The 16,284-nt window shown below is 35.8% G+C and overlaps 1 pseudogene; it reads right to left on the bottom strand.

Annotated features, from left to right (window-relative positions):
- Positions 1–1,297: 1,297 nt before the first annotated feature.
- LOC131067927 (alpha pinene synthase, chloroplastic-like) overlaps positions 1,298–16,284 on the bottom strand; it is a 37,609-nt pseudogene continuing 22,622 nt past the window's right edge.

Below are 16,284 nucleotides of genomic sequence, written 5' to 3'. Positions count from 1 at the left end.
GATATGAATTTAATAGTTTTTGGTGTTGTTGTACCATTAATAGAGTTTTTTTTAGGTTGAAATCTATAAATTTGATGCGTGGTGCGAGTTTGGTGGTAGAAAGAATCTCGTACCTATAACTTTTGTTCCAAATACTTGTTTTGTCCAAAGTTCTAGCTAGAACCAAAAGGAAGAAAGAAGGGAGGGGGGAGGGCAAGGAAATCAAGGAACCCATAACTTGGTTTCAAGTTCCTATTAGATCCTAGGTTCTAGTTGGATCCAAAGGAAGAGATAAGGAAGTAGGTTGGAACTTGGAACCTAGAACCTGGTTTTGAGTTCATGTTGGATCCTAAGTTTTGATTGTAACCAAAGGAAGGAAGCAAGGAATGAGGAGGAACTTTGAACTTGAAACCTTTTTTGAGATCATGTCTGCTCTTAGGTTTTGACCAAGACTAGAGGAAGAAAGCACAGAGTGAGGAGGCTATTGGAATCTAGTTATGAGTTTCGTTTAGGTCCCAAGTTTCAATTGGAACCAAAGGAAGAAAAAAAGGAGTAGAGATAAAATTGGTACTTGGAACCTATTTCTAAAGTCTTGTCAGAAACCAAAGGAAGAAAGCATGCTTAGACTTGGGCAAACTGCAACCACCATTTGGGCAAAAAAGATTTTAGATTTTTTGGATCAATTACAATTGATGGAAAACACAAAGGGGTTACACGGTGACAATATTTTGGTAATTTCTCTAGGATGTTTTCCTATTAAACATGGAATCTAGAAGCCTTAATAATCCATTGGGTATAGGAATTGTAGGGGCCTTTAATAATTACAAAAGGAAAGCCTCTAAATACAAAAAGAGACGCAATGGAAGATATAATGCACATATTGCACTTGGAGGGAGACATAAAACCTAATAATAATATGTACGTGGAGGAAACATAACCTCAAAAAACAAAAAAAACCCAAACATTTTTTACAAGTTTAGTTCAAATTTTGGGACTTCCTATTGACATTGAAAACCAACATAAAGTATTATTTTTCTTATGTATGTAGTTTAAAATATTTTTGCTAAGAAATACAGTATTTCTCAATTGAAGTTATACATTACATAGATTATTTTGACAAAATCATTACATTAATTAAATATGTTCATTAACCATTATTATGTAATCATTAACCTCTACCTAATATATTTCCTTACCACCTTAGCAATTATAATTATTCAAGAGTTGAAATTACATTGGAATAGTTAGACCAAGATTTTCATAATATGGTCTCTCGTATCTTTGGTGGAAATAGTGAATCCATCTCTCTATAGAATAACTAAAACCCTCTTGATATAGAAATTGTGTGATCCTTACTACATGTTGGTACATTATCTGGTTTCAAATATTCCCAAGTTAGTTCTTTGAGTAATTTTTCCTTTAAATAATTGAGATAATCCAAAGCCTCTTCTTCTGTTGATCCAGGATTATCTCTCATATAACATCGTACACATGAAGCTTCTTCACCCCTAACAACTTCAACCTGTATGTCATCACACATTAGAATTTTAATTTTGTTCTTTCTTCATGATAAAATAGGATTTATATAAAGAGATTTAAGTTAGTAATATTTCCATCATACCTTGAAACTATTAATATCATTACTTAATCGAAAGGTCATTGCTAAAATCTCATTGAACCTTGAAGGAAAATCAATTCTTGGAAGAATATTTTCAAGAAGAAGTGCATCGAATGTTAAGAGAGGTTGTAGAATAAGTATTCGACCACCAACACTTATTTTTCCATTCTCCAAATACTCCTCAAAAGTTGGTATATGACCTATAGAAAGCCACTTTGCTTCTTGCATAAAAGAATCCAAGGAAACCTCCCACTACATTACATATGAACATCATTTATGGACTCTTTGTTTTTCTACATGAAAGGATATTGTCCAACACTTTAAAAGGTTAATATAGTATTTACAAGTACTTACAACTTTTCTAGAATAGTCAATTGTATCTCGACCTTGGGTCTTGATTGCCTCTTGTGCCATTTCATTCATCATTTCATAAAAAGCTATGAACACAACTTTCATATACCTAGGAAGATAATCTATAGTAGAGGGATCCCATCTAGCCCAATGAAAACATAGAATTATATTATTAAAAAATAATATTTATTTCTAAAATATCCTTACTATTAATAACCATTTGAATTTTTATTGTAGAGGTAGCTTAGATAATATTTGTCACCTTTTAACCATATTTGTGAAGAGTTTGAGCTCATTGAGTGTCCCATATGTGTCATATATATCATCCATAACTGTTGCAAGAGAACAAATTTTTGCAAAGACAATTATGAAAGAAGAATACTTTGGTTCTATAGACCCTCTTGCAACCAAAAATAAAATTCAGAATACTTTGGTTCTATACACCCTCTTGCAGCCAAAAAAAAAAATTCTACATATCAATTACGAGCAAAATCTAATTGAGGAACATTTGACTCCATCCACCACCTAAACACATGAAAAATTATATAAACTTATTTCAGAGGTGTCATAGGCATGAGCTCTCTTAACTTATTTTTTAGTAAATGTTATCATTTTTACAATTCATGAACCAATTAGGACTCTGTGCATGCTTAGGTTCTCTGCCTCTAGTTTATCAAGATTTTTAGTAGGCTCATTAATAAGTTTCAACACCTTCCTAAGCACCATTTTGTGCATGGGGCTCTTCCTATGTTTGTAAAACCAATTAGGAAACAAGCCTATGACCTCCCATTTGGATGGTGGGGTGATCTAGCACTAAAATATCTACCCACTTTATTATTAAGGATTTTCATAGGCTCCATTTAAGTGTGACTCATTTATCTCATATTTTTGTTGCTCTTTGTGAACACTAATACTAATCCAATTTCAATTAAACTCTATGTAAGCCAAAGAAAATAATAGTTACTTTGTTGGTATATATTTTAATAACCTTGAGAGTAGTTGAAGTTCTCTTTGTTGCACCAAATTGCACAATATTGAAGTCTAATTTTGCCAAGTCTAAAATCTTCTTGTTAGTCAAGCATGAAATCCTGCATACGAAAGCAACATACATGAAAAATAATGTCCTTGAAAAAGTATTTAGAAAGCTTAAAATGAAATACTAACGAGAAATTACTTGGATGTCTTAGATTGCCATACCATGAAGTGTTTGCTCCATATATGTCAATATAATTCCTTGTTTCCAATCTAGGAAAATTGGTGTACCAATCATACTCCAAATTGAATTTTATCTGTTGCACAACATAAGTTTTTAACATAATGAGAAAAAAAGAAATCACAAGCATTGATCTGCAAAATATGTGTATCAGATACCTCTTGTAAAAGACTAGCATCATCAATCTTTGACATAACTTGTTTTAAATATGTAGTTGCAAAGACTTTAGCCTCATCCATGACTTTGTCATAAGGAAATGAAATGAGTAAAGCACGAAACAAATTTAATACTGATCTTATCTCCTCATGTGACTGAGTATTTGAACTCAAGAACTGCCCATCTCTTTCTTTGAAATTCTCCAACACATCTTCAATTATCAAGAAAAGTAACTAGATGATAAAAATAATAATTAAAAAAATTACTTTAGAAAATAAAAAACACAAAAACAATCAATGGCAAAAAGAGAATATCATGTCACTTGTACTATATGGTGGAATGATAGTGTGTAGAGAGTGATGCCATTTATAAAGTGTACATGAGTCTTACATGTTTATCCAAAAATGGAAATATCAATCACCATTAAAAAATAAAAAACTTTACAAGTGGGGTCTACCATTAACATATCCTAAAAGATCACTTGAAGATATGCCATATCTATGCAGACACATCTATTTTGGCTCCAAAAGTGACATGTCATACCAACAACATGCATCAACATAAATGTCTGAGACATGCATACCATGCCAATTTGCCGTAGCGGCCGGACCCACAATATGTGACGTGGAGTTGTCGTGGACTTGCTGGTTTCAATCGTCGAGCCCCACGCGAAATTACGTGGACATGTCAGAGGATGGTTGTGGCTCGCTTAGGGGTTGGCGGCAGTATTTTGTGCATAACACACACATTAAAAGCCAAAATAAAAAAAAACAACCCTCGGCGACTGAAGAAATCACGTTCGGACAACATACCGACAGGAAAAAGAGGGTGCGGGCTTCAAAAAAAGCCATAAAATAATAAAAAACCGTCGGCGATTTAAGAAACCACATTCAGATGACATATCGATGAGAAAAAGAGGGCACCACTTTCGAAAAATGTACCTTCGTCAGAGAACGTGGTGCCATTTTTTGCCTAACGTGGAAAAAAGAAGACTAATGCACGATGAAAACATTATTGTTGAAGGGCTTCAACAATAATGTTTTCATCGCGCATTAGTCTTCTTTTTTCCATGTCTTCAACATTGTTGAAGCATAGGCTGCATCTATTCTGGCTCATTGTTGAAGGGCTCTTGTTGAAGCAGGCTGCATATATTCTGGCTCATTGTTGAAGGGCGTCTGATTGTTGAAGGCTCATTATTGAGGGTGGATTTCTGGGACTGTAGTTTTATGTGTCGTGGTGGGCGTGAGGTATGTTGAAATCTGCCTTTATAACTCATATTTTTCTTGTTTCTATTTGGATTTTGTTTAAAATCATCAGGGTTTGTATTATTTGTTTGTGTTTCTTGTTTGCTTCTATATGTAGTCCAAATAGCTTCAGCCTATGTCAAAAATTTGCCTATTTTGGAGCCAGAATAGATGTGTACCGTCGCGTTAGGGTTAGAGACCGTGCGAGACGCATGTATGCTGGCTCCAAAAATTCTTACGTCGTGACTCCCGACTAACAAGCCATGGTATTGGGTCGGCCCTTTCGAACCGTAGGTTTTTGTATTATGCGTCATAATAGACAGTCCTGGTCTGTTTTGAAGCCATAATAGACGCAGCCGTTGATTGGCCCGTTTTCAAGCCAGGTCATCCGCGAATATGCAAAGGCGCATAACACACCATTTTTGTCTAATTCACCATTTTGCGAGGCCATAGAAAAAGGCAGATAGACAGTTCGCGAGTCAACAAAGGTGCATAACACGCCATGATAGTCTAATTCTCTGTTTCATGAGGCCATAGAAAAAGGTGGACACGCAGTCCGCGAATCAATGAAGGCACATAACATGCCATGATAGTCTAATTTTCTATTTCACGAGGCCATAGAAAAAGGTGGACATGCAGTCCACGAATCAGCGAAGGTGCATAACACGATATGTTAGACAATTTCATCATTTTGCGAGGCCAAAGAAAATCTTTGTAACTATAGATTTTGGATTGGATGGGTGGGATTGGGTTAGAAGCCAGCCCACAATTAGAAGCCGCATTAGGTATTCACATTAGGTTCAACCGCGTTAGGGTTAGTTGTGTTAGGGTTAGAAGCCGGGTTAGGATTATTCACGTTAGGGTTAGCCGCGTTAGGGTTATAAGTCGGGTTAGGGTTAGCCACGTTAGGGTTAGAAGTCGTGTTAAGTTTTGGCATCCACAAAGTGGTACGACGCAACTAACACAATGTTAGTCGTAAATGTCAACCGTAGAATTTTTATTCGATGACAGAGAATGCATAACACATCTTATTAGTCTGACAAATTCATCTTTTTTGAAGCCAGAATAGACAGGACAAAGCCCCGATGGGTCCCGTTAGGGTTAGATGCCTCGAACACAGGTCATCCACAAATGTGCAAAATCAATTAACACAGTGTATTAGGCACAATCGTGTCTCACAAGTCAACAAATGGCATTCACCCGTAAAGTCGCGACATTATGAAAGCGCATTACACGCGGTGTTAGTCTTCAGCACTGTTAGGGAGTCTGTTGCCGTCTTTCGTGGCTAGAGCTATTCTGGATCCAAAATGGACGTACCTATTCTGGCTCAAAAATGACAAAATGGATTGACTAACACGCATGTTAGTCATGCATTTTACACCGTCAGTTTTGCAATAAATGGTTGCGATTGACTAACACATTGCTATCCCGTTGTATGAAAGGTCTGTTTGGAACCACAATAGTTGCGACCCTCCAAAATGGGCCCCTCCAAAATGGACCTATCGTACAAGGTGTTAGCGATGTGTTTTTCAATCAATGTCATTTATTGCAAAATTGACAGTGTAAAACATGTGACTAACACACGTGTTAGTCAATCCATACTGTCGTTTTAGAGCGGTCATGCACAAAATTGTGAAAGCGCATAACACACCTTGTTAGTCGATATCAGAATGAAACTTTCTATTAGCTGTGTGCATCATATGAATCCAAGGTCTTTTTAGGATATAATGGATATGTGTAAGTGTACAAACATGTCCATAGACTATGGTGCAGAATACAAGTACTTAGATTCTAGAATAACATGAAACTTGTGGTAGATGAATTTAGTTATTAGAAAGCACTAAAAAATTAACGCATAGGTTGATAAAAATTCAAATAATTTAGAGACGTCGTTGTTAGTTTGATAGATTTGCATGTTCATTTTGGAATTACAGGTATCTTGAATTCAAATATGGAGGCCAACTTTTCTTTAGAGACAAGCAAAACATAGGTCGCATTTTGGGGAGGAATAAGTGATGATAGGTTGATGAACCTGTTCATCTATGAAGACAAAGGATTCCTTTTTGTGGTGAAGTTAATCCTTGAACCCGAGCATCTAGACAGTGAACGGAAGTACATAACGAATTCAGACATAGTGTCTCTATTTATGGCATGGTGTCTGGAGCTTCGACCTGTTGTGATAGTCAGAGAAATCATGAACAGGTGTGTCAAGAAGGAATGGCTAGGGGAATGGAAGGTTTATTAAGTTTGGCATGAGACATGGATGGCTTTGATAGTATGGACGAAGTGTGGATTCACGTGAGTGAATTCACTCCTCCCTTGTGACCGTTCTTTCTCTAGAGTGCCACATTCGATAAAGAGGCAAGAAGAAGTGTATCACAGGTTGGAATGCATGCTATTGTGCAATATCTTGAGATGATTGATGTCTGGAAAGTCCGTGTGGAGATGGAAAAATGGGAACCTTGGTTGGAATATAGAGAACTTGTGCAACGAATGGTTCCTACACGCACAAAACAACGGGGTCGACCTTGTGGAAGAGGAACAACTAAGCAGGGTCGTGTGTTGGAGTTCAGTGAAGGCTCCAGTAGGGAGACATAAATGAACCAAGTGAGGAACATGGAAGTGATGGATGTGGAAGAGGGCATGGTGACTGTTCATGTGGAGTAGCAAGATGGAACATATAGCCTTTTTTAAAGCAAGGACTAAGTTTTTTTTAAAATGTTTTTCAATGTGTTATGTATGGACTGTTATGTATACCGACTTTGATAGTCTAGTCGGCTAGCTGTGGAGGTTTTTCTTTTAGAATGAAAACATTTTCAGAATTAATATAAAATATAGTTTTATCGGACAAAAATAAAAATTGTTGACAACAATTGATACTCTTATCTTCCCTATTTTGAAGTTGTTCGATAAGAAATTTGAGCATTTCATTATATATGGTTAAAAAACATATGTTTTTTATTGTATGTGCATGAAATTGTTCTATAACATCAAATTCAAGCATTTCAATATATATGACTACAAATAAAATTAAATTCTTGTAGCACAATTGAGTTTCTATTCTGGCTCAGTAAGAAATTGGAGGATCTCAATATATATGGTGATAAAAAATAAAAATTGTCTTTTGATTCTATGTGCATGAAATTGTTCTCTATCTCATATTCTATATTCTCTATTTTGGATATCAATTCCAATGTTGCTATATACAATTCCCAAGATGGGATATCACTCCTAGAGTCGGCTTGAGTTAGAGGTGTTGAATGGTTAGCTACAACAAGCTCACATCTAGAGGGAGCAACTCAAACACTAATGATGTTGTTGCTGGTCCATTTACTTGTGTTATGATTGTTCTTTATGTGTGTTGATGATTGGATGATTTACTATCTTTGTTGACTTCTACATCTGATGATTTCCCTTACCATGTCCTCTAGATTATAAAGACTACAATAAAATTTATTGAGGTTAAGACTTCAAAATGTAGTTTCCCCATTCCACTTACTAAAAATTCTAAAATAAGGATCCATACTTAAGGTTGAAATGACATTGTTTACTTCCTTTCTTAGTTTTGAAACCACATAGTGGTTAGTTGTAGAAATAACCCATTTGTCATCCCCATAATTCTCACCACATTATATAAGAATATCGCCAAAAGCATTGCATCATGGATGTGAGTCTATTGTAGATGAATATTCCCATTGATTTCCTTGATTACATTCCCTTCCTCATCTATGTAAAAAATTGAATATCAATCAAAGCTAGATCTCTACATTAGGAATTGATTTTTACCACATCTTTGTTTTCCAACTAATTGTGATTGGAGAAGCCACTACTCTGATTACAAACTATGAATCCAAATAAATGTCAATCAAGATCAACCTTTTATGCATCTATTCCCAACATTCCTATGATAATGCAATGGGGAATTGTAATAATAAATTATCCATCATTTTTTTGTGGAGTTCAGAAAAAGGACATTGGAAAGGCCCAATGAACCCTATTTTGATTGGTCTATCCCCAAATAATATCCCGTTGTGTAGCACTGAACATGTGAATGCTCTGGCTTTTGGGAGGACATCTAAGTTCCAACATAGATCAAAGGACTAGTGTTGTAATTTTGGGAGAAGATGAACACTTTTCACTTTGTTGAGAGTAACAGTGCTGACAATAATTCATTTTCTTTCATTTTTAATTATGGTTGGTACATTCTCTAGGATATCATTATTAATTTTGTTCACTAATTTTTCCTCATCCAAGAGATTTTGGAAGTAATTTATTGCTTTGTTCTAAATTTTTATTGGAGTGGATAGAGATGTACTCTAGGTAGTTTGGATGTTTGAAATTCTATGTGTTGCTTGTTAGGGGCATTTAAGTCCCTAATATTCTATTTTAATATCTTCATGGCTCTCTAACGGAGGGGACTCCTTTATATCTGATTAGATTGTTTTCTTAATCATCATTTAAAGCTTTATCTTCTCTTTTACGCTTATTTGTTTTTTGATATTGACAATTTTTTACTAATGTTGATGAGATTGGTCATCAATTGATTGATTCTTCTAGGATAAATGATGTCCATCTCATCATTCTTATCGACATCCTCTAATTTTGAGTCCCCCATTTCTTCATGTTCAACATTCTTTCCCTTTGATTCATAGGGTATCCATTTGTTTCATAGGGTATCCATACGAGCTAGCAGCATATCGGGACCTATCACTGTATGCTACCGAGATCCTGCAGTATACCTTTGCTTGGTTCCATTTACAGATCTATCTGTAGATCCAGTCATTGATCCAGTGAAAGATCCATACCCAAAAGCAAGGGCAGGAAAAGGGACAGGGGTATAGACAATTTACTGTGGACTAAGCTTAAGTGGATTCATAGATTATGTAGATTAAGCCATATGACATTCAAAAAGGAATGGGAGTCTAATTCTTGCTTCCTTGTATTGTCCTTAGGTGTTTCTTGAGTTAGGGATTGATAAGGGTCTTGTCAGCATATATCTTTGGGGATCCATCGTATGATGGTCCTGCGAGGTCATCAAGTGCAAGAGCTTTTATTGTGAGAATAACATTTGCATTTCAAGCAAAATATTTTGGGATCTCTCTCTTAATCCCATGTAATGAAATTCTATTTATTGTAATTTGAGTCAAAATTTCCATGATTGCTATCAATTTGGATTCATGCATAAATTAGGGTTGCACATATCAATCTCCAAGGTTTTCCTTAGCACAACCCCAATTTTTGTTAAGCACTCATTTGACTGGTACTCCAATGGAAGATTATATAACTTAAACCATGTTAGTTCCTCTACAAATTAAGTCCTTCTAGGATAGAAATTTGAGCATTTCATTATATATGGTGAAAAAACATATGTTTTTTATTGTATGTTCATGAAATTGTTCTATAACATCAATTTAAAATATTTCAATATATATGACTACAAATACAATTAAATTCTTGTAGCACAATTGAGTTTCTATTCTGGCTCGGTAAGAAATTGGAGGATTTCAATATATATGGTGAAAAAAAATAAAAATTGTTTTTCATTCTATGTGCATGAAATTGTTCTATAACAAATATGAGCATTTCAATATATATATGACGTTCTCAATGTTGGAATATTGTTTAGTAATTCCTCCCACTTGCATAGTTTTATGCTTTTAATTTTTCAACTTTATTTGGGATGATTATGCATAAAAGTTGTTTAGTTTTTTAGTTTTAGTTATTTGCTTTATTTCTAATTGTTGTCCTAAACCTAGTTAAATAGTATAAGAGTAACCTTGACCGCAATTATATCTTTTACCCACCTTTAGTGTTGATTTTGTAGGATCATAGTGATTGCAACTTGACAAGATTCATGCCAAATTGTTTTGTATATAAAGGAGAGTCCTACGTAATTCTAAATCATGTGAATAAAGAAAGAGAAAAATCACTAAGTAAACAAGAACAAAGAGCAAGGTGATAAAAAATAGTTATCAATGAGTTAACACTGCATTTAGCATCAAACAACATTGCAATTTGGTTATGGAACGTCTTCAATCTTGTTCTAACATCATTGAATCAATATAACATGGTTTGACTATAACTGGGACAAGATGTGGATTCTCATATCAATTGAAATGTGTTTAACATACCACAAGATTGAGAGTGCGGGCGAATCAGTCCATGTACCTTACAATACTTTACCTTTGATTTTTTTAACTTCAAACTATAGTTAACTTATTACAACAATTATAAAACATGAAAGCGCAAAGTACAACAAGTCATCAACACCAAATTTACAAAATCTATCCAAAATATTATCGACAAAAACTATGCTTACAAAATATTATTAACAAAAACTGTGCTTACAATGATTGTTTTCTCTGTGAAACTAGCCTCACACTGTCCCTAGTCCAAAAACTTTTCCACTCTGCACGTCTTTTACACATTATGGTATTGGAAGTTCAAGATGGTGGTGAAGGTTTGTGTCATTTCTCTTCAAGAGATATTCAGTGGATGCCAATTTGTGTCGAAAATGATTCAATGATAGACCTCTGTGTAGCAATTCCACTCGGTAGATTGGATGCATTCATTAGAGGGAAAGCATTGCGTGAAGGTGTTGAAACCAAATTTCTCCAAAAGCGGCAGAGTGATCACAATAGTGTTGTGTACAACATGCATACAACAAAGATGTACACCTGGTTAGTACACACATTCTTTCCTATTCTTTGTCTATGTTTAATGACATTACGACTCTTGTTGATATTTTAGGACAGTTGTTTTTGAAGGTATTGGTGTTCATATGGACAAGAAGACAATAGGAAAAAGCCAACGAATAAGAAGCACACTCAGACATATTAAAAAAAAGAGGTTGTACATGCCACTTCATTGTTAAGGTGTTATATGGTAGGCTGGATGTGGCCATCTTGATATTGAAGCAACCATTGCACATAGAGAAGAATGGTGAAGCTTTTCATGGCGTGGATGATAGCAGCAATGAGTTGTGCTCTCAATTTGCACCAAAACTTTCGGATGAATGCAAAGCATATATAGAGAGGTTGCTGCTGATGGATGTCAGCATTGATGCTATTATGGACATACATCTTGATGATCCTATTTTTCATGACATGTTGAAGAAGAGAGATTCATTCATCACACGCAAGGATATTATCAACATGACAATGAGGGTCCATTCTATTCGGTCACAAAAGCATGTACACGATGCCACTAAAATCTTAGAATGGAAAAACCAAGATGAGGCTAATTTCATTTTTTTCCACCAACCAGAAGGTGCCAACAGACCTTTCATTATGGGAATACAAACATCTTGGATGCTTGACATGATGGTTTGATTCTCGCATGACTCAATCATCTCAATGGATTCGACATTTGCAACAAAAAAATATGGGGTAAGTCTCTTCGAACTTAACATGTTTTCAAGAAGGCCATTTGATTTGTGGATGCTCATGATCTTCGTGTTTTCTATTTAAAACTGTATCAGTTGTATTCATGTCTTGTTTTAGACAAGAAACAAGCGGGGGTGCCTGTTGCATGGGCTGTGACATCGAGGAACAAGATCAGGGATATTTAGGTGTAGTTGATGGAGTTGCAGAGATGAGAAAAGGGAAAGAGGCCTGATTGGAGGATCAATGCATTTATCATAGATGATGTGAGTGCAAAGATTCATGCAATAGAGTAAGTGCAAGAGAGAAATGTTTGTCTACATAAAATCAATTATTATGATACGCTGGTCTATGTTTTATTTGAAATGAGGGGGCTCAATTAAATGTTTAGTTCATAACAGGAGTGTTTTTTAATGTTGTGTCATACTTTGTATTTGGCACGTGCGTCGAGCATGGCTGAATAATGTGTACAAGTATGCAACGAAGGAAAGAGGAATGGACATTTTTTGTCATCTAGGGGCAATAATGGTGCCAATGCATGAAAGTGAAGAGAGCATTGTGCAAGAGTTGCACACTTTCTTTACTGAATTTAGTGATCAACCATGTTTTCTAGAGTACTTCTACAACACATGGTGTCAAGCAGAAGGCCATATTGGTGAGTTGGACATTACCTTCGATTTGGCTTTATGACTTGTTAACTATTTTGGTTGTCGTTTGGTAGTTGACATCCTACTGCTATTTTTAATCATTTTTTCAATTTTTTTTGGCTAGCTATGTGGGTGAAAAACTTCAGGAATTTTTCTCATGCTAACAAGGACACAAATAATGCCATCGAATCATACCATGGAAAGTTGATGTCGCTACACCTAAGAGATGATAAAAAGACATGCTCGAGGAGGATGGACAATTTATATTTTATACTTGTGTATAAAGTGGAACCATTCTACTAGCATAAGCTAGAATTGAAACATTTTGGATTTATCAAAAAATATTGGTTGACACATTTGCAAACTAGTATAGAGAGGGAAAAGGCAAATCTTGATGCCGATTGTGTTCTAGACGACACTACTCCTAGTTGGTACTAGGTGAAAATTCAGTCCTCATGCAACTGGTATGTGGTTAGTAAATTTGGGGATTGCTTCTACATCTATGAATGCCTGTGGATTTTGTGAGGAAACATGTGCAAGCATGCGTTGAAGGTTGCTACAATGATGAACAATTCATTTGATGATTCACGTGCTCTGGGTAAGTGGATGTTCATGAATATTGATTTTTGCTAACTTAAAAGATGTGTAGTTCACTCTAAGATCTTGTTTCATATAGACCCCATTCCTATGTCAACTCCAACATCTACTAATACTAATGAAAATCCAACACCTCAACCTGTCATCAATAGCATTTCAAATGTAGATACAAATTTAGAGGATGTGGACACTGTAATGTGGAACAAAGCAAGCAGAAAGTTAAACATGTTGTTGCAAACAATTCCAGGATCAGGCGATAAACTAATGGCATTTGTAGGCTATCTGGATAGGTTCATGGCTGATCTTCAGAATGGCAGTGCCATGTCATTTGATTTTAGTCCTCTAGCGATCCAACCAATACAACCACCAAACGTATGTGGCCTTGGTTCAGTGTATGTCAGGTCCGTCATCGCAATCGATGACAACATAGGTAGAGTACTATGACTGAGATCTGTCATGATGTTCAATAACCTATCACCTTTGAGTTCCCCTTTGAGACTTCTAGGAGGAGAAAGGGAAAGAGGCAATTGGACCAAGCATCGGAACCGCATTTCCTTGCCACTGCATCGGTTGTGTCTAATACAGGTTGGTATTCTAGTGTCACCTTTAAGTGGTTTCTAAACATGTGAATGTTGTACGCATTCTTGTAGTCAATGAAAGTGATCCACACATATGTGTGATAGTGTTTGGCACCCCCTCAACACCTAGCCATAGGAGCCCTTATCGGCAATTGGCTTTTGATGGTCTTTAACATGGACAGGGATCACAGAATGATCCTCACTGATACAAATTTTGGTATTATTTGTTCAGACTAAGCTTTCTATTTGTAATTATGTCATATATGTGCTTCATGTTTAGCTATTCTTCATTCAACCTATTGTGTAATATGGAACAACTATGTTTATTGTAATTGCATTGTAATGTTTACTATTACTGTCCCTAACAATCCTTTATAATGTATCTTTGTATGCAGGTCCCATTTTGTCGTCATGTTCATCCGTCAATGACATTTACATACACGTCAGACAATAGGCGCAGGTTTTATGCAACTTAATTTTTAGTATTCTACTTTTATGTCTTCAATTTATTGAATGCTCTAGTTAAATAATTAATACTCTTATGGTATGATTATGTCTTACATTTTTTAGTGCTTAACACTCTTACGTCTTATATTTATTGAATGCTATAGTTATATTACTAACACTCTTATCGTATGTATCTGCAGATTGCTATAGATGTTGGCAGAGAACGACCAAGAGTCTGCGTTATTTCAATGCCTCCTAGATATCCTTGTTGCAGATATTATCCGAATGATAACTCCCAGGCGGGCCAGTGAGTGGACCGTTCACATGGGAAGACATTATACCAATGATAGTATGTACACTATTTAAATAGAAGAGGTGCTCTTGTTCGGTCGAACGATGATTCTAGGGATGGTCACTTTGTATAGGCGACTATGGCCAGTGTATTTCACCCTTACGTACTGGTTAGTGAATCTCCCTCGGTTTCACATCATGTGTGTTGATAGACCCCATTGGAGATGTGGATGGGCCCTGGTACCACGCTTCGATAAGAGTATTGGGGATGTCACGTCATTCTTTCCATGATACCGAGTAGATTCCCAATGTAGAGGAGGTCCTCTCATTAAAATTGTATAACTAATCCTATATGACTATGCTCTTTTTATAAAACAGTTCATTTCTATGGTTACATAGCCAATCTTCGTACATCATTTTGTCTCGATTTTGTTTACGATTTATATGTTTGTGTCGGTTATGTTTACAATTTATTTGTTTGTCTATATAAACTTTATATGTCTAGAAACCAAAACACTTTATATGTTAATTTAAATCTAATAAATATAATCCTTTCTCTAAACATGTCATATCATTAACTCTACTCTAAAAGGAATAGTATTGATTTCTTTAATAATACAATTTTGATATTCAATGAAATTAAGTTGTGAGATATGGAATGTAGATGTGTAAATTGTGAAGACTTGGATTAAAGACAATTTTCTCTCCTTCATGATGATGCAAGTATGTCAATGATTCATTTAAGATAGATCAATAAGATTAATTAAGGAGGTTAGGTTTTAGAAATACATTATTGTTACAATATAAACAATCCATTACATGTCATCAAAGGGAATGGGGCAAGAAAATTGAAGAGAGCACTAGACTCTGTCTATAACACTAGCATATAGTATATAATAATTTCATAAGTGATCGACAAGGAAACTTAAAAATTGAACATAAATTACATATAGTAGAAACTATCAACAAAGTTATTAAACATGCTAAAGATGAAACAAAGTGCCAGCTAGGCAGTCCGCGAAATAGCAAAGGTGCATAACACGCAATGTTAGTCTAATTCATCATTTAGCGGGGCAAAAGGAAATGGCAGCCACATAGTCCACGAATCAGCGAAATCCACTAACACGCCATATTATTCGAATTCATTGTTTTGCGGGGTAAAAGGAAATGGCGGCCATGTAGTCTGCAAATCAGCAAAATCGACTAACAAACCATGTTATTCGAATTTGCCGTTTCACAGGGCAAAAGGAAATGGCGGCCATGCAGTCCGTGAATCAGCAAAATCGACTAACACGCCATGTTAGTTTAATTCGTCATTTCGCGGGGCAAAAGGAAATGTCGGCCACGCAGTCCGCAAATGAGCGAAATTGACTAACATGCCATGTTAGTCAAATTCGCCATTTTGCAGGGCAAAAGGAAATGGCGGCCATGTAGTTCGTGAATCAACGAATTAGACTAACATGGCGTGTTAGTTGCTTTTGCCATTTCGCGAGGCCTAAGAAAATGACGGCCAGCCAACCTGTGAATTAGTGAATTAGACTAACATGCCATGTAAGTTGCTTTCGTCATTTCACGAGGCCATAGAAAAAGGTGGCCATGCAACCTACAAATTAGTGAAGCAACATAAGACACCATGTTAGTTGCTTTCACCATCTCGCAAGGCCAAAGAAAATTTTGGCCATGTAGTCTGCGAATCAGCGAAGGCGCATAAAATGCCATGTTATTCTAATTCATTGTTTTGTGAGATGAAACAAAATGCCAGCTAGGCCGTCTGTGAGTCA

Source organism: Cryptomeria japonica, chromosome 6, assembly GCF_030272615.1.
Source record: "Cryptomeria japonica chromosome 6, Sugi_1.0, whole genome shotgun sequence".
In the NCBI taxonomy this organism is placed as follows: Eukaryota; Viridiplantae; Streptophyta; class Pinopsida; order Cupressales; family Cupressaceae; genus Cryptomeria; species Cryptomeria japonica.
Note: the sequence above shows the minus strand (reverse complement) of the source record. Positions and strands in the feature narration are given on the sequence as shown.